Raw genomic sequence first — 26641 nt, forward strand, 5'->3', positions numbered from 1 at the left:
ACCAAGTTTGCACATTTAGAGGCTGACATTTTTACTCCTCCTTTGTAAACTAGCTCTAATTCATTGAGACTGGATGTAGAGCATCTGTGAACAGCAATTTTCTAGTGTTGCCACAGATTCTCAATGGGATTTAGGTCTTGGGCTAGTGTCACACTAGCGTTTACCTGATCTGCGGCGGGCTGCGGACTTCCTCCGTGAAGCCCCGCCCTCGGCCGCACCTCCGCCTACTTCTGCATGCGGCCCGCGTACCTATCTTTAACATTAGGTACGCAGGTCGTGCGGCTGTATGCGGATGCTGCCGCATGCGTCGTTTTGACGATGCGGGGAAAAAAATGCTACAGGCTGTGTCCTATGCTGGTCGCCGCATCGCCAAAACGACGCATGCGGCAGCATCCGCATACAGCCGCACGACCTGCGTACCTATGTTAAAGATAAGTACGCAAGCCACATGGGGGCCGCATGCAGAAGTAGGCAGAGCTAGCGGCGGAGGTGTGGCCGAGGGCGGGGCTTCACGGAGGAAGTCCGCAGCCCGTCACAGCTCAGGTAAACGCTAATGTGAAACCGGCTTTACTGAGTCATTCACATGCATGAATATGATGTGATCTAAACCATTCCATCGTATCGCTGACAGTATGTTTTGGATCTTTGTCCTGCTGGAAGATGAACCTATGCCAGTCTCAAGCCTTTTGCAGCCTCTAAAAGGTTTTCTTCCAGGAATGCCCTGCATTTAGCTTCATCCATCCTCCCATTAAAAAGTTATGCCATTCTAAAAATTGCACTCCTCAAACTGATCAAAACCACATTCAAGAAGTTTGGATTAGTTCCTGAGAACGAATAATGTGGAAGCAAATAATTAAAATTTTACTTTTTTCCATAAAAATATTTTAGCAACAAATTTTGCATTTTCACAAAGGTAAAATAATTCACAGTAAAAAATTGTTGTGCAATTTATCCTGAGTACACCGATACCCCATACGTTGTGGAAAACTAACTATCTGGATGCACAGTAGGGCTTAGATGGAAAGGAGTGCCATTTGATTTTTGGAATGCAAAACAATTATTAGCAGATGCCATGTCGCATTCAGAGTGGAAAGTTTCCATTTAACAGTGGAAATCCAAAACAAATGACCCCATTTTGTAAACTACACCCCTATCTAGAGGTGTGGTGAGCCCATTGAATTCAAAGGTGCTTCAAGGAATTTTATAATATTGTGCTGTGAAAATGAAAAAATATTTCTTGCAAAAATACTGGTGTTGCCCAATTTTTTTATTTTTACAAGGGTAACAAAAATAGAATGGACTATAGAATTTACTGTGCAATTTAACGTGAATAAACAGATACCCCACATGCAGGGCCGGCGTCAGCATCAGGCGCACCCGGGCAATTGCCGGCGCCCTGGCGAGACAGGGGCGGCCATTCAGGGCTGGCGTTAGGGGCAGGCTGCCCGCATGCGGCTCCTGAGGCAGGCATCTGCGGTCTGAGGTGCACGATTGAAGAGAGGAGGCAGAGGCAGCATGGAGCTCTGGGACTTTTGCAGCTGCTGGAGGGCCGCCCACAATCCATCGCCATGGATACACAGAGCAGAGAAGAGTGACTTCCGACCATCCAGTGCCCAGAGAATGAGCTGAGCGTCCCCAAGCAGGAAGTGTGCAGCACCTGCTACCTGGCTGGAACAAAGGATTGCGGGGGGATGCAGAGCCTGGCTGGGAGGACAAGGTATGGGCTCTTATATACTGGCTGGGCTGTGTTGTATACTACGTGGGCTGCTATATACTATGTTGGCTGCTATATACTACATGGGCAGCTGGGCTGCTATATACTACGTGGGCTGGGCTGCTATATACTACGTGGGCTGCTATATACTACATGGGCTGCAATGCTATATACTACATGGGCTGGGCTGCTATATACTACGTGGGCTGCTATATACTACGTGGGCTGGGCTGCTATATACTACGTGGGCTGCTATATACTACGTGGGTTGCTATATACTACATGGGCTGCGATGCTATACACTACGTGGGCTGGGCTGCTATATACTACATGGGCTGCTATATACTACGTGGGTTGGACTGCTATATACTACATGGGCTGTGATGCTATATACTACGTGGGCTGGGCTGCTATATACTACATGGGTTGCGATGCTATATACTACATGGGCTGGGCTGCTATATACTACGTGGGCTGCTATATACTACATGGGCTGCGATGCTATACACTACGTGGGCTGGGCTGCTATATACTACGTGGGTTGGGCTGCTATATACTACGTGGGCTGCTATATACTACATGGGGTGTGATGCTATATACTACGTGGGCTGGGCTGCTATAGACTACGTGGGCTGCTATATACTACATAGGCTGCGCTGCTATATACTACGTGGGCTGTGCTATATACTACGTTGGCTGCTATATACTACATGGGCTGCTATATACTACGTGGGCTGCTATATACTACATGGGCTGTGATGCTATATACTACGAGGGCTGGGCTGCTATATACTACGTGGGCTGGGCTGCTATATACTACGTGGGCTGGGCTGCTATATACTACGTTGGCTGCGCTGCTATATACTACGTGGGCTGCTATATACTACGTGGGCTGTGCTATATACTACGTTGGCTGCTATATACTACATGGGCTGCTATATACTATGTGGCCTGCTATATACTACATGTGCTGCTATATACTACGTGGGATGGGCTGCTATATACTACGTGGGCTGCTATATACTACGTGGGCAGTGTTATATACGTGGGCAGAGTTATATACTATGTAGGCAGTGTTATATACTACGTGGGCAGTGCTGTATACTACTGTGTGGGCAGTGCTGTATACTACTGTGTGGGCTGTGCTATATACTACTGTGTGGGCTGTGCTATATACTACTCTGGGCTGTGCTATATACTACTGTGTGGGCTGTGCTATATACTATTGTGTGGGCTGTGCTATACACTATTGTGTGGGTTGTGCTATATACTACTGTGTGGGCTGTGCTATATACTACTGTGTGGGTAGTGCTGTATACTACTATGTGGGCTGTGCTGTAAACTACATGGCTGTTCTATAAACTACATGGGCCGTGTTATATACTATGTGGCTGTGCTATATACTATATGGGCTGTTATATGATACGTGGGCTGTGCTATATACTACATGGCTGTGTTATCCGCTACGTGGCTGTTCTATATACTACGTGGGCTGTGTTATATACTACATGGCTGTGTTTATATGCGATCATGAATCGTGGTATGTGTTAAAGGGGGGGCCCACTGAGACTCTTTCACCCGGGGCCCAGAAAAACCTGGAGCCGACCCTGCCCACATGTGGTCAAAAACTACTTTTGAGGCACAGTGCAAAGTTCAGAATGGAAGAAGGGTTGTATTAGAGTTCAGATTTTTGCTGGAATGGTTTGAGGGCGACGCGTCACATTTGAAGTGCCAGAACAGCGGAAACACCCCATAAGTGACATCGTTTTACAAACCGCATCTACCCCCAATATCCCCCTCAAGTGACCCCAGTTTGGAAATTACACCCCTTCGGGAATTTATCTACAGGTGTAGTGATTTGAATCTATATGTGTTTTCTAGAAACAAACAGCAGTTGATGCTGCAGAGTGAAAATTGCAAATCCGCTACTGTATTTCCCAGTACATTATGTCCAGATCGGGATTCTGGAGACAAGCACCTGTAAACTGGGCAGGCTCTCATCACTACAGAAATGCCAAAGATATGGATGCTAAAAGCGGTTTTAGGCACACTTTGGGGCTCAGAAGGGATGGGGGGGGGGAGGGGAATTCGATTTGGGAGCACAGAACTTGCTGAATTTCTTTAAGAGAGCGAGGAGCCATTTAGCTTTTCAGAGACTTTGTACTACCAGCAACGTGGAAGCCCCATATATTTCCGTTAACAGATCAGGGACCTAAGTGCACAAATGCTTATTTTGTGCATTGAGTAGAAGCTTTTATTGTGTACATTTTACATAACATTTTGCATCATAATTACCTTGCGCTCTATGCTGAGCACTTATATCAAGGTTTTCATCTAAATCTCAGAATGATGTGATTTAGTTGACATACCCAACGGATCCAGTCATTATGAGCCAGCAGAATTATTCTGGACTCCTTCTAGACTACGTTCAGCAATGTCTTTTTCAGAAGTGCACAAAACTGGCAGACTGCACTTTTATGCACACCAAAAAGACGGACACTGCTGGATAAGAGGCCAGAAGGCATCCACAGTGCCTCCATCTGCTTCATTATAGGGAATTTTTTCTTTTTCCACCGATGAGTTGTTTTGTGGCTTGTTTTTTTGCAGGACAAGATGACGTGTTCAGAGATACCAGTTTTATTCACATTAGTCTTTTTGATCACATTTTATTGCACTCCTTGTTTGGCGGTATGATGAAAAACCATACATACTTTTTTTTTTAAGGTGTTCACTGAACGCAAAATTGTGAACAGTAAAGCAAGTTGAAGATTAAATGATCTCTAAAAGGCATAGATTTAAAGATGACATTTCATTTATATTTTAAGCCAAAACAGAATATATTTTGGCCTCAAATACAAAAATATGTATACTGCGACAGGATCACTGGTGTTGTACATGAGGGGAGGTATGTGTCACAAAGATTGCTTGCCTGTATGATGTGAAAGCCATATGTGTTTTCTGCAGCATATGTGCTGAGAGCAATCCAGTTGCTATATGGACGTAGCTTTCATAGTGGGTAGGCCAGATGTGCAGGACGCCTACACACCATATCTCCACCTCCAGGGTGTGGCTGGAGGGGAGTTAAATGTCCATCCAGTTTTTTTTTCCTCTATGTGTGTGGATGAAAGCAAGCCTCCGTATTGCGAGCTCCTGCAAAAACTGCCGTGTGTGTTAACCTAAGGACCTGGGCAGGACAGTGTATGACTATTTTAAATTGAGCCAGGAAGGCTGCTTTTCTATTATCATTTTGTTTTTTGGTTTATGATGCAATAAACCAATGAGAGACTTTAACCACCCATGCGCCTGAGTCTACCTCAAGGAGCAGCTAAGCCTGTCAACCTCTCACACGTGGTGTTTCAGATGTGGGCAACGTTCCAGGAACACGTAGCAGCAGTGAATAAACCATATGTCCTGGGTGAAGTCGGCTACAGGGAAGGAACAGCGTTTGGACAAAATGGAAAGCTACTCAATCACTTGATCCTGAGGCAGCAGCAGCAACAGCACTAGGTACGGCAGAAAACTAATAAGCTCCTAATACAGCAGCTGCAACAACAGCATAGATAGATGGATCTCCTGGCAGGAGATGTCCGCAACAGAGAAACTGCCCCTTCCCCATATCAAGGTGATGAATCATGTGTCCGGAAAGTGGTAAGACAAGTCATGCAAAAGATGACCCCAGGGGATGATATAAAGGCGTTTTTGACTGCCTTTGAATGTGTTGGAGAGTGGGAAAGGCTGCATCCGTAGTAGTGGGCGGAGGTGTTGGCCACCTATCTGACAGGTGAACCCCTGAAAGCTTATTTTGACTTGACCTTGCACGATGCCCGGGAATATGCCAAGTTGAAAACGGAGATATTTCCACGCTCAGGGGTCACTATTAGTGATGAGGGAATATACTCGTTACTCGAGATTTCCAGAGCATGCTTGGGAGTCCTCCGAGTATTTATAAGTGCTCGGAGATTAAGTTTTCATCACAGCAGCTGAATGATTTACAGCTACTAGCCAGCATAAGTACATGTGGGGGTTGCCTGGTTGCTAGGGAATCCCCACGTGTAATCAAGCTGGCTAACAGATGTAAATCATTCAGCTGCTGCAAGGAAAACTACATCTCCGAGCACTTACAAATACTCGTGAGGACACCCGAGCGTGCTCGGGAAATCGAGTAACGAGTATATTCACTCATCACTAATCACTATGTCTGTCAGAGCCTGTCACGATAATGTAAAATACCACAGCAGAGGGATTTTTGCACATGTGAACATGGTCCTGAAAGCACACGGCAGCTTTGACTTCCCTCTCTCTCTCCCCCTTGAATACAACAAACAAGCCCTATGGCCCAGACACTGGGTAACTTGAAGCTAATGTGTGAGCAGGGTGTGGCTTTAAACTGCAGGTAACCAATCCTGCAAAGCCACCTGTTGTCCCTCCCTTCTCACTCAGGAATTTCTTTTGTCTCAGACCTTGGAAACCGAAATATCTCTGAGCCTCAGTGCACATCATTAACCAGCCCTTTAGTGAGGTCACAAGCTCAGAGGTGTAGGTTCCTATATTAAGCCCGGCTTTCATTCTTGCCTGGGACCTTTAATGCCTGAAGAGTCTTTGTCATGCACTGTGAGGTCTGGATCCTCAACCAGCATGGTTACCCCACAATGACTTAAGCAAAATGTGAGTGTAATCTTCTATTTTAATCCTTATTTTATTTTGTAATCTGTAATGTATATCCGAATCGTCTCCTTTCTAATATCTTTTTATACCTTATAAACACTGCCTAATTTTTAATGAAGTAAAATATTTAATTGCTAGCTTGTCTCTTCTGCTCTATTACGAACTGTGCTGTGAGTTGGGCTACTGATTTGGGTTGGCTTCGGACCCTTTTATTCGGAGCTGCTGGCAGCATACTTGTTGTGTGCAATTGGGAATCGTAGTAGCGACGGACGGAGTTGAGAATTATTGCTCCTGCCTGAGTGGGAGTAGTTATATCGCCCTTGCTGCATCGTGCCCAATAGCCCGTACATAACAGGCAGCCTTTCTGGCGACTAATTACCCTAGGTGCAGTACCTAGTCTGACCTGAGGGTAAGGGGGATGCCAGAGAGCTGCAAGATCCAAACTGGAAAGTGGGATATAGATAAATCCCCTTCAGAAGGAACCAGGGGCAGCCAAACCCCGGTTCATGACAAATTGGTGTGAGTAGTGGGGACAATAAAGATATCCTCCCCGGGATCCCTGACACATTGCTGGGATCCGTGACCTAGTGTTGGCAGTCACAGGGTGAATCGTGAGTGCCCAAAGGATTCATCACTGGGCGTATCGTGGTGACAAAACGCCCTGCTCACAAATGTTTCACTTGTTGCATTTGGTACAGAAATAGTTGCAGCTAGAGTCCTCTACTCCAACCCAGATGGTTGAGCAGGTCGTCATGGACAGATTGGTTCACTCGCTCCCCAGGCCGGAGCAGATCTGGATTGCCCAAGGAGACCCCTGGAATGCATATGACCTGGTGGGCCTCATAGAAAGGTACCAGGTGATTGAGAGGTCCCTGAGGAAGCCAGGGGGAGTCCCAAAAGATGGCAACAGAGCCACTACTGAGGGGAGTCCAAGGTCCAAAGGAACTGTTGAGGGGCTACCAGAGGCTGCTGCTAAAGACCTGAACACCTAGCAGCCTGTTGTCCTATGTCTTTCCAGCAGATGGATTGCAGACTAGGCAGGTGCTGCTTGCATTATTCCTACCAGGCCTGCAGTGTGGACCATCAGCCCAGAGAGGGGCAGCAGTCATGTCCTGTGACCACAAACTGAGTACTCCGGGAGCTTGGGGATCCTGATAAGGGCCACGCTTCCCCACCAGTTGATTACAGGGAAACATGTGGGCATCTGCTGTATCACAAGGACGCCAAAGACTACTCTGTTGCCAGAATGTTGATTAAAATGAGCCGTGGCTTGAAGTTCCACGAGGTCGGAGTAGTCTGAGACTTCCTACACCTCGTGATAATCAGGCAAGACCAGCCTGTTCTGAGCCTTGTGGGGGTAAAGCAGGGGCACCCAGTGTCTCAGGCAGGAGCCAGTGCAGCCTTGATGAATCCCCATCGCAGTCGGAGGGGGAGGAGTTGCCCTTGTGTGTCCTAGCTGCAAATGAAGACGAACCGGTGACAAACGAAGCCAAGGTTCCTGAGCTGGAGGTGCCTGGGGAAAATTTTGCGACTGCTCAAATGCGGGATCTTACTCTAAAACGGGCCTTTGAAATGTGTGTGTGATTGATGGGGTTGCTCAAGAGCAAGGGGCTGACACCAGGTACCCATACTTTGCAATCCATAGCGAATTGTTATATCGAGTGATATAACTGAGGTGAAGGGAAACAGTGGAGCAGCTGTTGGTTCCAGGGCCATACCGGCACATTCACGTTTTGTGGGGACACCTGTGGATGGAGAAAACACAGGAGAAAATATTGCAGAGGTTCTATTGGCCGGGATGTTACCAGGAGATCCGGAACTATTGTAGGTCCTGCCCCACCTGTCAGATAACTGCTCCATCTTCTCACTTCCGAAGTCCCGTTACCGGTAATATAGATGCCATTTGAGCAAATTGCCATGGACCTGGTAGGGCCTTTAGTTAAGTCTGCACAAGGGCACCAATATATTCTAGTGGTCATAGACTATGCAACCCAGTATCCTGAAGCAGTACCCCTAAGGAACTCTTAAGCTAAGAGTATTGCCCGGGAGCTTGTCCATACTTCTACTAGGACAGGCCTGCCGAAGGAGTTTTTGACAGACCAGGGAACTCACTTCATGAGCAAGGTAATGAAGGAACTGTGTAGGGTCCTCCAAACTGCCCAGCTGCGAACCTCAGAGTACCATCCACAGACAGACTGCCTAGTAGAATGCTTCAATAAAACCTTGAAAGCCATGCACAAAAAGGTCATTGAGAAGGACGGTCGAGACTACCCATTTCCGTTTTTGCTCTTTTCCATTAGGGAAGTGCCCCAGGCCCCTACTGGCTTCTCGCCGTTCGAGATCCTGTATGGTCGACATCCGCGAGGGCTCCTTGACATCACCAAGGAGACATGGGAAGCTGAGGTCACTCCACACAGGAGCATCATAGAGCATGTTGCCCAGCTGCAGGAGAGAATGGCAAAAGTGATGCCTATCGTGAAGGAACATCTTCTCCAGGCACAGGCGAGGTGTATAACCAAACAGTGAGGCTAAGGCAGTTCAATCCTGGGGACTGAGTGCTAGTGCTTATCCCTACGGTGGAGAGCAATTTCCTATCCAAGTGGCAAGGCCCATATGAGGTGGTGGAGAAACTGAGCAAAGCAATTACAAAGTACACCAGCAGGGGCGAAGGAAGCCGCACCACGTCCATCACGTGAACTTGCTCAAACCCTGGCGAGACAGAACCGCTGGACACCCCTTGCATGGGAGCCAGTCCAAATGTCACCACGGATGATGTCACCATTACAGAGACCCTGACCCCGGCCCAGAGGCAACAGTGTCGGGAGCTGCTGCAGCGGAACCGGGACCTATTCTCAGAGTTGCTGGGGAAAACGCAGGTGGTCGAACATGACGTGTTGATGGAACCACATGTAAGGGTGAACCTCAAGCCCTATAGAATTCTGAAAGCACGGCGAGAGATGATATCCAAAGAGGTGAAGAGGATGTTAGACCTCGGGGTGACAGAGGAGTCGAAAAGTGCATGGTCAAACCCCATCGTTCTCGTACCAAAGCCCGACGGTGAGTGGCGGTTTTGCAACGACTACCGCAAGCTGAATGAAGTCCTTAGATTTGACGCTTACACGATGCCTTGTGTGAACGAACTCGTTGAGAGACCTGGACCCGCGAGATACATTACAACCTTGGACCTAACGAAGGGCTATTGGCAAATCCCTATGGTCCAGAGTGCCAAGGAGAAGACAGCCTTCTCAACGCCTGATGAGTTTTCAATACACCAGGATGCCCTTCAGTCTGCAGGGCACCCGGCCACCTTCCAAGAGTGCGATGGATCAGATCCTGGCTCCCATAAGTATACCGCAGAGTAACTTTATGATACAGTGGTCTTTAGCCCTGACTGGGCTAGTCATCTGCCATAAGGCACAGTTGGTTCTGGATGCTTTAAGAAATGCAGGGTTCAAAATAAATCCGAAGAAGTGTGCCATAGGGAAGAAAGAGGCCAAGTACCTGGGCTATGTCGTTGGAAGGGACGAAATTAATCTGCAGATAAATAAGATTGAGGCGATTCAGAAGTGGCCGCAACTGCTTATCAAGAAGCAAGTGAGGATGTTTCTTGGAATTGTGGGCTATTACCAGCGGTTCATCCCAAGGTTTGCTATAATCGCCGCACCATTGATGGATCTTCTTAAAAGGTACCAAATCGACCGTAGTTAAATGGAATACTGACACAGAGGTGGCATTCCTGGAGCTGAAGCAGGCTCTGTGTAAACATCCAATTCTGGTTGCACCAGACTTCAGCAAGGAGTACGTGATCCAGACAGATGCCTCAGAAGTCAGGTTGGGAGCTGTGTTGTCTCAGGAGATAAATGGGGAAGAGCATGCCATCCTGTATCTGAGACGGAAGCTCTGGTCATGCGAGAGAAATTATACCACTGTGGAAAAGAGTGTCTGGCCATAAAATGGGCAGTGTATACATTGAGGTATTATCTACTAGGTGGGAGGTTCAAACTTGTGTCCGATCATGCCTGCCTGAGATTGTTAAGGAAGAAACAGGGTAAGAATGCCCAGGTGACGAAATGGTTCTTAGGCCTCCAGGTTTTCAGGTTCCACGTAGAAAACAGGCCCGGGAAGCTACACGTGAATGCAGATGCCCTTTCCTGACTTCCCTGTTTGGTGTTTGAAGGTGCCAAAGCCCCCAGCTTTTGGCAGAGGGGGGAATATGTGACAGGGTCATTGGTGTTGTACATGAGGGGAAGATATGTGTCACAAAGATTGCTTTCCTGTGTGATGTGAAAGCCATAAGTGTTTTCTCCAGCATGATATGTGCTGAGAGCAATCCAGTTGTCACATGGGCATGGCTTTCATGGTGGATAGGCCACAGATGGGTGAGATGCCTACCCACCATATCACAACCTCCAGGGTGTGGCTGGAGAGGAATTAAATGTCCATCCAGTTTTTTCCTGTGCGTGTGTGTAAGCAAGCCTTCGGATTGAGAGCTCCTGTGAGAGCTGCCATATGTGTTATCCCATAGGACCTAGGCAGTTCCAACTGTATATATATATTTCTCATAACAGTGCAGGATAAACCGTGTGTTTCAACAGGATAGAAAATTCAATAGTTGCCAATGCCAAAACTTGGTTAGATGAGCAATGGTACCGATATACCCTATCATGCTCAGTGTGTTGATCACACTTAAAGGCAGTACCCAAGTGTTCTTTATTTATAAAATAAATAACAGCTCATATCAGAACTTCTTTCATTTCAAGAGATACCTCACACTTAGCGTGAAAGACCTCTTCTGGGTGGTGCTTACACAGTAGTGGTATATTGCACAGACAAGAAAAGCACTCACCCTGTCTTTCTTGTTGAATTCCTTTAACCCCTTTCTGACATGAGACGTACTATCCTGTCGAGGTGGTCTGGGCCCCTATGACCACTGACGGGATAGTACGTCATCACCGATCAGCCGCGCTCACGGGAGGAGCGCGGCTGATAGCAGGTGGGTGTCAGCTGACTATCACAGCTTACATCTGGCACTATGTGCCAGGAGCGGTCACGGACCACTCCTGGCATATTAACCCCCAGAACACTGCGATCAAACATGATCAAACATTGCTTTCCTGTGTGATGTGAAAGCCATAAGTGTTTTCTCCAGACATGATCGCAGCGTGTCGGCGGCATAGGGAAGCATCGCTCAGGGAGGGGCTCCCTGTGTGCTTCCGAGACCCTTGGAACAACGCGATGTGATCGCGTTGTTCCCAGTGTCTCCTCCCTGCAGGCTTGGGATCCAAAATGGCCGCGGGGCTCCTTCCGGGTCCTGGAGGGAGGTGGCTTGCAAGCGCCTGCTCAGAGCAGGCGCCGGCAAGCCTGCAGCACTACCTGTCAGATCGCTGATCTGACACAGTGCTTGGCAAACTGTCAGATCAGCGATATGACACTATAGCATAATGTCCCACCCTGGGACAAAGTAAAAAAAAAAAAAAAAATTCCTAAATAAAGAAAAAAAATATTGTTCCAATAAATACATTTCTTTATCTAAATAAAAAAAACACAATAAAAGTACACATATTTAGTATCACCGTGTCCGTAACGACACGACCTATAAAACCGTCCCACTAGTTAACCCCTTCAGTGAACACAGTTTTACATGCGTTTTAATGCGTTTTTTCTGCATGTGTTTTTGATGCATTTTTTCATTGCATGCATTTTTTTGTCACTTGAAATAAAGCGAATTGAATGTTGGCTTCTGGGAAGGAAAAAAAAGTGATTTCCTGTTTGCAGATATACTGGGATATGTTCCCCTGGTCAGTAAATGCTGCAGGTTGGACGCTGCATCCAACCTGCAGCGTCCAGCTGTTACAGCGTAGTGGATGAGATTTCAAGCAATCCCACGCCCACTATGTGTGCACCAATGCCCGCGGCTTACCCGCAGAGACGGACATGCGGTGCGTCTTTCCAGACCGCAGAATGTCAATTTATGTAGTGGAGAAGATATGTCACCGCTGTGTAAATTACCCATACACTTTCATTAGATGGGGTAAAACCGCATTATTTCCTAGTCACATGCATACGAAGTGCAGTTACGCAGCTTACTACACATGTGTACTAATTTACATAATGGTGAATCTTGTGACACAGCCGGACGTACATGACACAAAGTAGAGCAAAGCAGAGAGAGGTCCCCTCTTTTTATAATTAAAAAAAAAAATTGCGTGGGTCCCCCTCTATATGTTAACCAGCCAGAGTAAAGCAGACTACTGGGACAGGTATTTCAGGCTGTTAAGGATCCAATATTCATGAACCTTACCAGACTGATAATACCAGGCTACAGCATTCTGCTTACCTTGGATGGTTAGCAAAAATAGTGGAATCCCCTCCAAAAAAAATGGTGTGGGGTCCCCCTATTTTTGTTAACCAGCCAAGGAAAAACCAGACAGCTGCGGCCTGGTATTCTCAGGCTGGCGAGGCTCATGGATTTTGTCCCTCACCAGCCTAAAAATAGCAGCCCGGAGCTGCCCCACAATTGGAGCATCCAAAGATGTGCCAATTGTGGAACTTTACCCGGATCTTCCCACTTGCCCTGTGGCGGTGGCAAGTGGGGTAATATTTGTGGGGTTGATGTCACATGTCCTTGTATTGTCCAGTGCCATAAAGCCCACGGATTAATAATGAAGAGTCGTCTATAAGACACCTATCCATTAATAATCCTATAGTTGTATGGTCAATAAACACACAAGTATAAAGTCCTTTAATAATCTTAACCATACTAACTGCATCTCCTAATCCCAGACGCCCTCGATCTCCTGTAAAAAAATAAAAAATAATAATCCAACACAAATACTCCATGTCTGACGTAGTCCAATTACCGAGCGTCCCATGACGAGCCCAGCTCTGCAATAACTGGTGCCTTTGGCTGAACAGTGGCAATATGACACCATCCAGCCCGACACCGAGACACAGCAGAGCTTGTAGATGACCACTGGAGACAACTTGGTCTTCGACGGTCACCTGCACTGCAGTTCTCACGATGAGTTGATCGACTGACCGTGATAACTTTGCTACTGACCGGAGATAACCCCCACGGTCACGTGCACGGCAGTTTTGCGGTCAGTTCATCTCATCGCAAGAACTGCAGTGTATGTGAAGTTCCAACTGAAACAAGATAAGACATTTAAATTCGTACTATGCATGCGACTATAAAGATGATGCGGTTTTACCTCATCTAATGATAGTCAATGGGAAATTTATGCTGCAGAGACTGAGCATCTCTGCAACATAAATAGACATGCTGTGGTCTAGAAAGACGAGCCGCATGTCTGTTTACGCAGAGAGACGCTGGCGTTTAAATCATAGTGGAGATGGTATTTCTTGAAACCCCATCCACTATGCTGTAACATCTGGCCCGTGAGGGTTTGATGCTGCTGCTGTACGCAGCAGGTACTGACCGCGGAAATATACCCCATATGAGAGCTTGCTTTTTGCGGGACCAGCTGACTTATTGGTACCATTTTCAGTCAACATTTTTTGATCGCTTACTATTCCGATTATTGTAAGACAATGAAAAAAATACAGCAATTCAGGAATTTATGTTATTCCGCGTGCAGTAAAATTAGTAAGCCATTTTCTTCTTTTGGTCAGTACAATTACAGTAATACCCCATTTATATAGTCTTGTGTTTTGGCACTTTTACGCAATAAAAACTATTTCATAGAAAAAATTATTTTTGCATCCCTTTATTCTTAGAGCTATACCTTTTTGATTTTTACACTGATGGAGTGGTGTGATTGCTTACATTTACAGGACAAGATAACTTTATCAGAGGTACCATGTTTATGTTCATCTTTTTTTATAGCATTTCAATCCACTTTTTGTTCGGTGGTATGATGATCAAGATTAGTTTTTTGCCTTGTCTTTTTTATGATGTTCACTAAAGGGGTTAACTAGTGGGACAGTTTCATAGGTCCGGTTGTTCCGTAAGCGGCAATAAAAAATATGTGTACTTTTATTGTTTATATATTTTTTTCATTAAAATATTTATTTATGGGTATAATAGGAAAAAAGAGGGAACAGCACAACTTTTGTACTTATCTTCGGGTGCAAGGCCCCAGGCAACCAGTCCCAACGATTGCACCAAATTCACATAGGAAAAAAAGAGGCAGCACTCCATAATAAAGTGAAAAAAAGTGGAAGGTTTTAATCAACCCACATAGCCGGGCGACGTTTCAGCTCCATCTGAGCCTTTCTCAAGTGTGTATATATATATACACACACACAGTGGGGCAAAAAAGTATTTAGTCAGTCAGCAATAGTGCAAGTTCCACCACTTAAAAAGATGAGAGGCGTCTGTAATTTACATCATAGGTAGACCTCAACTATGGGAGACAAACTGTGAAAAAAAAATCCTGAAAATCACATTGTCTGTTTTTTTAACATTTTATTTGCATATTATGGTGGAAAATAAGTATTTGGTCAGAAACAAAAGTTCATCTCAATACTTTGTAATATATCCTTTTTTGGCAATGACAGAGGTAAAACGTTTTCTGTAAGTCTTCACAAGGTTGCCACACACTGTTGTTGGTATGTTGGCCCATTCCTCCATGCAGATCTCCTCTAGAGCAGTGATGTTTTTGGCTTTTCGCTTGGCAACATGGACTTTCAACTCCCTCCAAAGGTTTTCTATAGGGTTGAGATCTGGAGACTGGCTAGGCCACTCCAGGACCAAGAAATGCTTCTTACGAAGCCACTCCTTCGTTGCCCTGGCGGTGTGCTTTGGATCATTGTCATGTTGAAAGACCCAGCCACGTTTCATCTTCAATGCCCTTGCTGATGGAAGGAGGTTTGCACTCAAAATCTCACGATACATGGCCCCATTCATTCTTTCATGTACCCGGATCAGTCGTCCTGGCCCCTTTGCAGAGAAACAGCCCCAAAGCATGATGTTTCCACCACCATGCTTTACAGTAGGTATGGTGTTTCATGGATGCAACTCAGTATTCTTTTTCCTCCAAACACGACAAGTTGTGTTTCTACCAAACAGTTCCAGTTTGGTTTCATCAGACCATAGGACATTCTCCCAAAACTCCTCTGGATCATCCAAATGCTCTCTAGCAAACTTCAGACGGGCCCGGACATGTACTGGCTTAAGCAGTGGGACACGTCTGGCACTGCATGATCTGAGTCCATGGTGGCGTAGTGTGTTACTTATGGTAGCCCTTGTTACATTGGTCCCAGCTCTCTGCAGTTCATTCACTAGGTCCCCCCAAGTGGTTCTGGGATTTTTGCTCACCGTTCTTGTGATCATTCTGACCCCACGGGGTGGGATTTTGCGTGGAGCCCCAGATCGAGGGAGATTATCAGTGGTCTTGTATGTCTTCCATTTTCTAATTATTGCTCCCACTGTTTATTTCTTCACTCCAAGCTGGTTGGCTATTGCAGATTCAGTCTTCCCAGCCTGGTGCAGGGCTACAATTTTGTTTCTGGTGTCCTTTGACAGCTCTTTGGTCTTCACCATAGTGGAGTTTGGAGTCAGACTGTTTGAGGGTGTGCACAGGTGTCTTTTTATACTGATAACAAGTTTAAACAGGTGCCATTACTACATTTAATGAGTGGAGGAAAGAGGAGACTCTTAAAGAAGAAGTTACAGGTCTGTGAGAGCCAGAAATCTTGATTGTTTGTTTCTGACCAAATACTTATTTTCCACCATAATATGCATTCTGGATTTTTTTTTTCTCAGTTTGTCTCCCATAGTTGAGGTCTACCTATGATGTAAATTACAGACGCCTCTCATCTTTTTAAGTGGTGGAACTTGCACTATTGCTGACTGACTAAATACTTTTTTGCCCCACTGTATATATACTAGCTATTGAACCCGTTCTACGCCCGGGTGGCGAGCATTTATATTGGTATATGGTCTCCATCCTGGTATGTGCTGCTCCATCCTGCGTCCCCATCCTGTCATGTGCTGCTCCCATCCTGTGCCCCCGTTCTGTCATGTGCTGCTCCCATCCTGCGCCTCCATTCCGTCATTTGCTGCTCCCATCCTGTGCCCCCGTTCTGTCATGTGCTGCTCCCATCCTGCGCCCCCATCCTGTCATGTGCTGCTCCCATCCTGCACCCCCGTTCTGTCATGTGCTGCTCCCATCCTGCGCCCCCATCCTGTCATGTGCTGCTCCCATCCTGCGCCCCCGTTCTGTCATGTGCTGCTCCCATCCTGCACCCCCGTTCTGTCATGTGCTGCTCCCATCCTGCGCCCCCGTTCTGTCATTTGCTGCTCCCATCCTGCGCCCCCGTTCTGTCATGTACTGCTGCCATCCTGCGCCCCCGTTCTGTCATGTGCTGCTCCCATCCTGCGGCACCGTTCTTTAATTTGCTGCTCCCATCCATATGCCCCATACGCTGCTCCATAGTATATGCCCCGTATCAGGTGGCGTAAGTAACAAATAGCTGTGGCATGAAGTGCCACAGCCTCATGCTACAGTAATTTGTTACTTGCGCCACCTGATTCCTTTCCGCCGCCATTTTCTTGGTCCTCCTGCTGGCGGAATCGGCGCCTGCACAGTCCGCGCTTTCCGGCGCCATTTTCTTGAAGACACACCTGCAGTGTGTCTTCAAGAAAATGGCGCCGGCAGTGTGTCTTCAAGAAAATGGCACCGGCAGTGTGTCTTCAAGAAAATGGCGCCGGCAGTGTGTCAAGAAAATGGCGCCGGAAAGCGCAGACTGCGCAGGCGCCGATTCCGTCAGCAGGACCAAGAAAATGGCGGCGGAAAGGAATCAGGTGGCGTAAATAACAAATTGCTGTGGCATGAAGTGTCACAGCTTCATGCCACAGCAATTTGTTACTTACGCCATTCCTTTCCGCCCATTTTCTTCGTCCTGCTGCTGCCGGAATCGGCGCCTGCGCAGTCCGCGCTTTCCGGCGCCATTTTCTTGAAGACACACCTGCAGTGGAGCCGGAGTGTGTCTTCAAGAAAATGGCGCCGGAAAGCGCGGACTGCGCAGGCGCCGATTCCTGCCGCCGGAATCGGCGCCTGCGCAGTCCGCGCTTTCCGGCGCCATTTTCTTGAAGACACGCCTGCAGTGGAGCCGGAGTGTGTCTTCAAGAAAATGGCGCCGGAAAGCGCGGACTGCGCAGGCGCCGATTCCTGCCGCCGGAATCGGCGCCTGCGCAGTCCGCGCTTTCCGGCGCCATTTTCTTGAAGACACGCCTGCAGTGGAGCCGGAGTGTGTCTTCAAGAAAATGGCGCCGGAAAGCGCGGACTGCGCAGGCGCCGATTCCGGCAGCAGGAATCGGCGCTTGCGCAGTCCGCGCTTTCCGGCGCCATTTTCTTGAAGACACACTCCGGCTCCTCTGCCTGTGACTGGTCAGAGGGCAGCGCCGGCGCGCATTAAGCGCGTCATCGCGCCCTCTGAACTGTCACAGCAGAGGAGCCGAGAGACGGAGCCGCACGCAGCGCTGGAACGGGGAAAGGTGAATATACTTACCCTCCTGGCGGTCCCTGACTCTCCGGTGGAGATCGCGGTATGCGTTCAGTGCTTACGCATTCCGCGATCTCCTGGGAGCGTTACTCTGTGGGGGCCATATAAAGGCTTCGGACAGAGTGACGCTCCCAGCGTTATATAATATATATATATATATATATATATACACATACACATATACACATACAGTCATGGCCAAAAGTATTGACACCCCTGCAATTCTGTCAGATAATACTCAGGTTCTTCCTGAAAATGATTGCAATCACAAATTCTTTGGTATTATTATCTTCATTTAATTTGTCTTAAATGAAAAAGCACAAAAGAGAATGAAGCAAAACATTGATCATTTCACACAAAACTCCAAAAATGGGCCAGACAAAAGTATTGGCACCCTCAGCCTAATACTTGGTTGCACAACCTTTAGCCAAAATAACTGCGACCAACCGCTTCCGGTAACCATCAATGAGTTTCTTACAATGCTCTGCTGGAATTTTAGACCATTCTTCTTTGGCAAACTGCTCCAGGTCCCTGATATTTGAAGGGTGCCTTCTCTAAACTGCCATTTTTAGATCTCTCCACAGGTGTTTTATGGAATTTAGGTCTGAACTCATTGCTGGACTCCTGGTCTCCACTGCTTTCTCTCAAACCATTTTCTAGTGCTTTTTGAAGTGTGTTTTTCGTCATTGTCCTGCTGGAAGACCCATGACCTCTGAGGGAGACCAAGCTTTCTCACACTGGGCCCTACATTATGCTGCAAAATTTGTTGGTAGTCTTCAGACTTCATAATGCCATGCACACGGTCAAGCAGTCCAGTGCCAGAGGCAGCAAGCAACCCCAAAACATCAGGGAACCTCCGCCATGTTTGACTGTAGGGACCGTGTTCTTTTCTTTGAATGCCTCTTTTTTTTCTCCTGTAAACTCTATGTTGATGCCTTTGCCGAAAAAGCTCTACTTTTGTCTCATCTGACCAGAGAATATTCTTCCAAAACGTTTTAGGCTTTTTCAGGTTAGTTTTGGCAAACTCCAGCCAGACTTTTTTATGTCTCGGGGTAAGAAGTTGGGTCTTCCTGGGTCTCCTACCATACAGTCCCTTTTCATTCAGACGCCGACGGATAGTACGGGTAGCCTTGAAATTGCTCATGCTTCCTCACAATTTGGTTTCTCAAGTCCTCAGACAGTCCTTTGGTCTTCTTTCTTTTCTCCATGCTCAATGTGGTACACACAAAGACACAGGACAGAGGTTGAGTCAACTTTAATCCATGTCAACTGGCTGCAAGTGTGATTTAGTTACTGCCAACACCTGTTAGGTGCCACAGGTAAGTTATAGGTGCTCTTAATTACACAAATTAGGGAAGCATCACATACAATACTTTTGTCCACCCCCTTTTTTATGTTTGGTGTGGAATTATATCCAATTTGACTGTAGGAAAATTCTTTTTGTGTTTTTTTTCATATAAGAAATTAAATGAAGATAATAATACCAAAGAATCTATGATTGCAATAATTTTCAGGAAGAAACTGAGTATTATCTGACAGAATTGCAGGGGTGTTAATACTTTTGGCCATGACACATATATATATCTATAATATAACGCTGGGAGCATCACTCTGTCCGAAGCCTCTATAGACTGCGCAAGCGCCGGCACAGTCTGGGCCTCACAGAGCGACGCTCCCGGGAGATCGCGGTATGCGTAAGCACTGAACGCATACCGCGATCTCCACCGGAGAGTCAGGGACCGCCAGGAGGGAGGGTAAGTATACTCACCTTTCCCGGTTCCAGCGCTGCTTGCGGCTCCGTCTCCCGGCTCCTCTGCTCCCGGCTCCGGAGGGCGCGGACTGCGCAGGCGCCGATTCCTGCTGCCGGAATCGGCGCCTGCGCAGTCCGCGTTTTCCGGCGCCATTTTCTTGAAGACACACTCCGGCTCCACTGCAGGTGTGTCTTCAAGAAAATGGCGCCGGAAAGCGCGGACTGCGCAGGCGCCGATTCCTGCTGCCGGAATCGGCGCCTGCGCAGTCCCTGCTTTCCGGCGCCATTTTCTTGAAGACATACCTGCAGTGAAGCCGGACGATAGGTGAGCATGGTATTTTTTTTTTTTTTATATGGCAGCAGCATTCGGGGGCATACACACTGGAGCGGGGGGCATATAATACAATGGTGGCGCAGGATGGGAGCAGCACATGACAGAACGGGCGCAGGATGGCAGCAGCACATGACAGAACGGGGGCGCAGGATGGCCGCAGCACATGACAGAACGGGCGCAGGATGGCCGCAGCACATGACAGAACGGCCGCAGGATGGCCGCAGCACATGACAGAACGGCCGCAGGATGGCCGCAGCACATGACAGAACGGGCGCAGGATGGCAGCAGCACATGACAGAACGGGCGCAGGATGGCCGCAGCACATGACAGAACGGGCGCAGGATGGCAGCAGCACATGACAGAACGGGCGCAGGATGGCAGCAGCACATGACAGAACGGGCGCAGGATGGCCGCAGCACATGACAGAACGGGCGCAGGATGGCAGCAGCACATGTCAGAACGGGCGCAGGATGGCCGCAGCACATGACAGAACGGGCGCAGGATGGCAGCAGCACATGTCAGAACGGGCGCAGGATGGCCGCAGCACATGACAGAACGGGCGCAGGATGGCCGCAGCACATGACAGAACGGGCGCAGGATGGCCGCAGCACATGACAGAACGGGCGCAGGATGGCCGCAGCACATGACAGAACGGGCGCAGGATGGCCGCAGCACATGACAGAACGGGCGCAGGATGGCAGCAGCACATGACAGAACGGGCGCAGGATGGCAGCAGCACATGACAGAACGGGCGCAGGATGGCCGCAGCACATGACAGAACGGGCGCAGGATGGCAGCAGCACATGACAGAACGGGCGCAGGATGGCCGCAGCACAAGACAGAACGGGCGCAGGATGGCCGCAGCACAAGACAGAACGGGCGCAGGATGGCCGCAGCACATGACAGAACGGCCGCAGGATGGCCGCAGCACATGACAGAACGGGCTCAGGATGGCCGCAGCACATGACAGAACGGCCGCAGGATGGCCGCAGCACATGACAGAACGGGCGCAGGATGGCAGCAGCACATGACAGAACGGGGGCAGGATGGCCGCAGCACATGACAGAACGGGCGCAGGATGGCAGCAGCACATGACAGAACGGGTGCAGGATGGCAGCAGCACATGTCAGAATGGGCGCAGGATGGCCGCAGCACATGACAGAACGGGCGCAGGATGGCAGCAGCACATGACAGAACGGGCGCAGGATGGCAGCAGCACATGTCAGAACGGGCGCAGGATGGCCGCAGCACATGACAGAACGGGCGCAGGATGGCAGCAGCACATGTCAGAATGGGCGCAGGATGGCCGCAGCACATGACAGAACGGGCGCAGGATGGCAGCAGCACATGTCAGAACGGGCGCAGGATGGCAGCAGCACATGACAGAACGGGCGCAGGATGGCATCAGCAAATGACAGAACGGGGACGCAGGATGGGAGCAGCAAATGACAGAACGGGTGCAGGATGGGAGCAGCAAATGACAGGATGGGAGCAGCAAATGACAGAATGGAGGCGCAGGATGGGAGCAGCACATGACAGAACGGGCGCAGGATGGCAGCAGCACATGACAGAACGGGCGCAGGATGGCATCAGCAAATGACAGAACGGGGACGCAGGATGGGAGCAGCAAATGACAGAACGGGTGCAGGATGGGAGCAGCAAATGACAGGATGGGAGCAGCAAATGACAGAACGGGGACGCAGGATGGGAGCAGCACATGACAGAACGGGCGCAGGATGGCAGCAGCACATGACAGAACGGGCGCAGGATGGCATCAGCAAATGACAGAACGGGGACGCAGGATGGGAGCAGCAAATGACAGAACGGGTGAAGGATGGGAGCAGCAAATGACAGGATGGGAGCAGCAAATGACAGAATGGAGGCGCAGGATGGGAGCAGCACATGACAGAACGGGGGCGCAGGATGGGAGCAGCACATGACAGGATGGGGGCGCAGGATGGAGCAGCACATACCAGGATGGAGACCATATACCAATATAAATGCTCGCCACCCGGGCGTAGAACGGGTTCAATAGTATATATATATGATAATATATGACTATATGATAATACTTATAACTTCACAAATGACCATTTTTTTGTTCAAAATTAAATAAAAAAAAGGTGGAAAACTCTGCTGTGCATAATAATTTGGAACATGCATTTCGAGTGTTTTTTTTTTTTTTTTAAAGATACTGTTTTCATAGGCAGTTTGCTCCAATACATTGCAATTATACTAGAATAGTAGATGACTGGAAAATAACAATGACTGCAATTCAGATAGGTATATATATATATATATATATACACATACACATACACACACTAGATTGTGGCCCGATTCTAATGCATCGGGTATTCTAGAATATGCATGTGCCCGTAGTATATGGACAATGATGATTCCAGAATTCGCGGCAGGCTATGCCCGTCGCTGATTGGTCGAGGCGACCTTTATGACATCATCGTTGCCATGGCAACCATTATGACATCTACGTCGATACTGTGCTCGTTGCTGATTGGTCGAGGCCTGGCGGCCTCGACCAATCAGAGACGCGGGATTTCTACGTCGATGCTGTGCCGGTCTCTGATTGGTCAAGGCCTGGCGGCCTCGACCAATCAGAGAGCCGGGATTTCCAGGACAGAGACAGACAGACGGAAAAACCCTTAGACAATCATATATAAACCCTGTGAACTTTTAAAAGGATCGTGCCTTCTGAGTATCAAACATCACACCTGAGTGAGTGAAATCCCTACAATATATATGTGTATGTATATGTGTGTGTGTGTGTGTGTAATATATATATATATATATATATATATATATATATTTTGTTTTTTTCATTTAATACAAATTAAATGAAGATAACAGTACCAAAGAATCTATGATTGCAATCATTTTCAGGAAGAAACTGAGTATTATCTGACAGAATTGCAGGGGTGTTAATACTTTTGGCCATGACACTATATATATATATATATATATATATATATATATATATATATATATATATATATATATATATATATATATATATATATATATATATATATATATATATATATAATTGTCTAAGGGTTTTTCCGTCTGTCTGTCTGTCCTGGAAATCCCGCGTCTCTGATTGGTCGAGGCCGCCAGCGACGATTATGTCATAAAGGACATAGAAATCCCACGTTTCTGATTCAGTGACGGGCACAGTATCGACGTAGATGTCATAATGGTTGCCATGGCGACGATTATGTCATAAAGGTTGCCTCGACCAATCAGCGACGGGCACAGTCTGCCGCGAATTCTGGAATCATCATTGTCCATATACTACGGGGACATGCATATTCTAGAATACCCGATGCGTTAGAATCGGGCCACAATCTAGTATATATATATATATATATATATATATATATATATATATATATATATATATATATATATATATATATATATATATATATATACACACACACACATATATACATATTTACACATATACATACACATATATATTGTAGGGATTTCACTCAGGTGCGACGGTTGATACTCAGAAGGCACGTTCCTTTTAAAAGTTCACAGGGTTTATTGCTTCATACACCACATGGCAGAAAATAACAGAAAACAAATAGCCTTTGGCTCAGGAAAGAAAAGCAAGTGTCCAGTCCTTCAGGCTCAGTCCTGGAGCCTTAACACACTCAGGAGGGTTTCACCTCCACACATCTGCTGTGTAAAGCATTAGCCGGTCTTATATAGAGCTAACCACACCCAGTATCCCATCACATGATTAGACATGTGGTCTGACATCACCACAGGTCCTGAAACACATATATACATGGTTATGTGAAATAAAGAACACTCCGGGCTACATAACAGCTACACGCCACCTATGTGACACATACCTCCCGTCGACTACACACCCTTTAGCTATGCTACAATATATATATATATATATATATATATATATATATATATATATATATATATATATATATATATGTATATGTATATGTATATATATATATATATATATATATATATATATATATATATATATATATATATATATACATATATACATACACATATACATATACACATATACATATATATATATATACACACACATACATATACACACACATATATATATACACTGCGTTCCAAATTATTATGCAAAAAGAGTTTAGGAGTGATAAGGTTAGAATTTTTTTGTTTGTCATTTAAATTCATTGATGGTGATGTGTGTCAGGGCTCTTTATATCACTGAAAGCAATTGCAGATACCTGTGCAAATTAGTTTGGCAGGTGTGTCCAAATAAAGGCAAGACTACTTAAGAAGGCTGTTCCACATTACTAAGCAGCCTACATTTTTGGTCAAAATGGGAAAGAAAAAGGATGTGTCCGCTGCTGAGAAGCAACAAATTGTGGAGTATTTATGTCAAGGCATGACTACAATCAACGTTGCCAAGACACTTCATCGTGATCATCACACAATCAAGAAGTATGTAGCTGATTCCCAGCACACACGTGTGCGTGCTGATAAGGAAAAATTGAGGACTCTTTCCAACAGGCAATTGCGTAAGGTTAAAAGAGCAGCTGCAAAAATGCCTTGTCATAGCAGCAGACAAGTTTTTGAAGCTGCTGGTGCCTCCAACGTCCCCAGAACAACAAGATGCAGGGTCCTTCAGAGGTTTGCAGCTGTGCGTAAGCCATCCTGTCGACCACCTCTATCCACTGCACACAAGCAGAAACGGCTCCAGTGTGCCAAACGATACATGAAGACTGACTTCCAAACTGTTTTGTTCACCGATGAGTGCCGTGCAACGTTCAATGGTCCAGATGGATGAAGTGGAGGATGGCTTTTTGATGGACACCCCATGAAAACTCAGCTAAGGCGCCAACAAGGAGGAGGTGGAGTAATGTTTTGGGCTGGAATCATGGGGAGGGAGATTGTCGGCCCCTTTATGATCCCTGAAGGGGTAAAGATGAACTCAATAATCTATGTGGAGTTTCTAAAACAACACTTCCTGCCATGGTTCAAGAGGAAGAACCGTGCTTTCCGCAGCAAGATCATTTTCATGCATGATAATTCACTGTCTCATGCTGCAAAAAACACATCTGCATCTCTGGCTGCTATGGGCATAAAAGAGGACAAACTTATGGTGTGGCCACCATCTTCCCCTGACCTCAACCCCATTGAGAACCTCTGGAGCTTCATCAAAAGGAGTGTCTATGATGGCGGGAGGCAGTTCACATCTAAGCAACAGCTCTGGGAGGGTATTCTGTCCACATGCAAAATAATTGAAGCAGAAACCATCCAAAAACTGACAAATTCAATGGACGAGAGAGTTCAGAAGCTTCTTTCGAACAAGGGGTCCTATGTGCCTCCGTCCCAAAGACTTCTCTCGTGCTGTGCCAGCTCTCTGGAATGCACTTCCCCAGACGATCAGACTGATACCTAGCCCCGACCTATTCAAGCGCGCTTTAAAAACCCATCTCTTCAAACAAGCCTACCAAATAAACTACTCAGTAAACTCAGTAACTTTGTCCTGTTCCCTCCTTCCAAATATTATCTGCATGGGAATCTGCACCCTACTATTCATCTGTCTCCACACCCTCCATGCACACGATAACTGCACTTGATACTTGGCTATTGCACTTAAACACACGGGCTGATGACCGGATCATGCAGCTTTATATGAAAATCCCTATTATAATTGCCAGACCTGAAATAACAAGCACTTTTCACCTATTGTGTCCCCCCATTTCCTTGTAGATTGTAAGCTTGCGAGCAGGGATCTCACGCCTAATGTCACTGTTTAAATTGTCTTAACTTGTACTGAATTTATTGTCTGTACATGTCCCCGCTTAATTGTAAAGTGCTGCGGAATTTGTTGGCGCTATATAAATAAAAATTATTATTATTATTATTATTATGTGCAAATGTAACATCACCTAGAATAAAGTTTTCACTTGAAAACAGTTTGATTTCATTTTGTAATAAGCTGATAATACTTATAACTTCACAAATGACCATTTTTTTGTTCAAAATTAAATAAAAAAAAGGTGGAAAACTCTGCTGTGCATAATAATTTGGAACATGCATTTCGAGTGTTTTTTTTTTTTTTTTAAAGATACTGTTTTCATAGGCAGTTTGCTCCAATACATTGCAATTATACTAGAATAGTAGATGACTGGAAAATAACAATGACTGCAATTCAGATAGGTAATTTAGAGAAAATATGAGAAAATATTATTCGCATAATAATTTGGAACACAGTGTACATATATATATATACACACACACATATACACACATATATATATATATATATAGATATATACCACTGTGGGGATGTTGGGTAGGAGCTGTAGGGAAGGTGGATGGGGGCAGATCCAGGGTGGGGGCTATAGTCCATGGCATCATAGTTCTCTTTCTCGCAGTCTATGACATTCGCTCACATACCGCGCTGCTATCTCCACCGCTCTCTCTCTTCTTCTCCCAGCAGAATATATGTTTTCTCTTCCTCCTTCATGGTGATGAAGTATGGGAAGAGATGTGAGTCTCCTGAATTGAGTGTCCCTCACTGCTGAGTATTTGGAGCAGTGTAGCAGGAAGTGGGTTTCGTCCTCTATGGCCTCCTGATCACAGTGTTGGCACAGTCTTGGGCTTTTAGTTCTGCCTGTGTTGGCCACATTCGATGGCCAGACTGTTGGCACGG

General features: G+C 46.6%; 1 protein-coding gene across 2 annotated transcripts in view; it reads right to left on the reverse strand.

Moving 5' to 3' along the window:
• Positions 1–26641, reverse strand: part of URB2 (URB2 ribosome biogenesis homolog) — a 290020-nt gene that overhangs the window by 147633 nt on the left and 115746 nt on the right. The window lies entirely within an intron of this gene.

The sequence above is a fragment of the Ranitomeya imitator genome, chromosome 2 (genome assembly GCF_032444005.1).
Source record: "Ranitomeya imitator isolate aRanImi1 chromosome 2, aRanImi1.pri, whole genome shotgun sequence".
Taxonomy (NCBI): domain Eukaryota; kingdom Metazoa; phylum Chordata; class Amphibia; order Anura; family Dendrobatidae; genus Ranitomeya; species Ranitomeya imitator.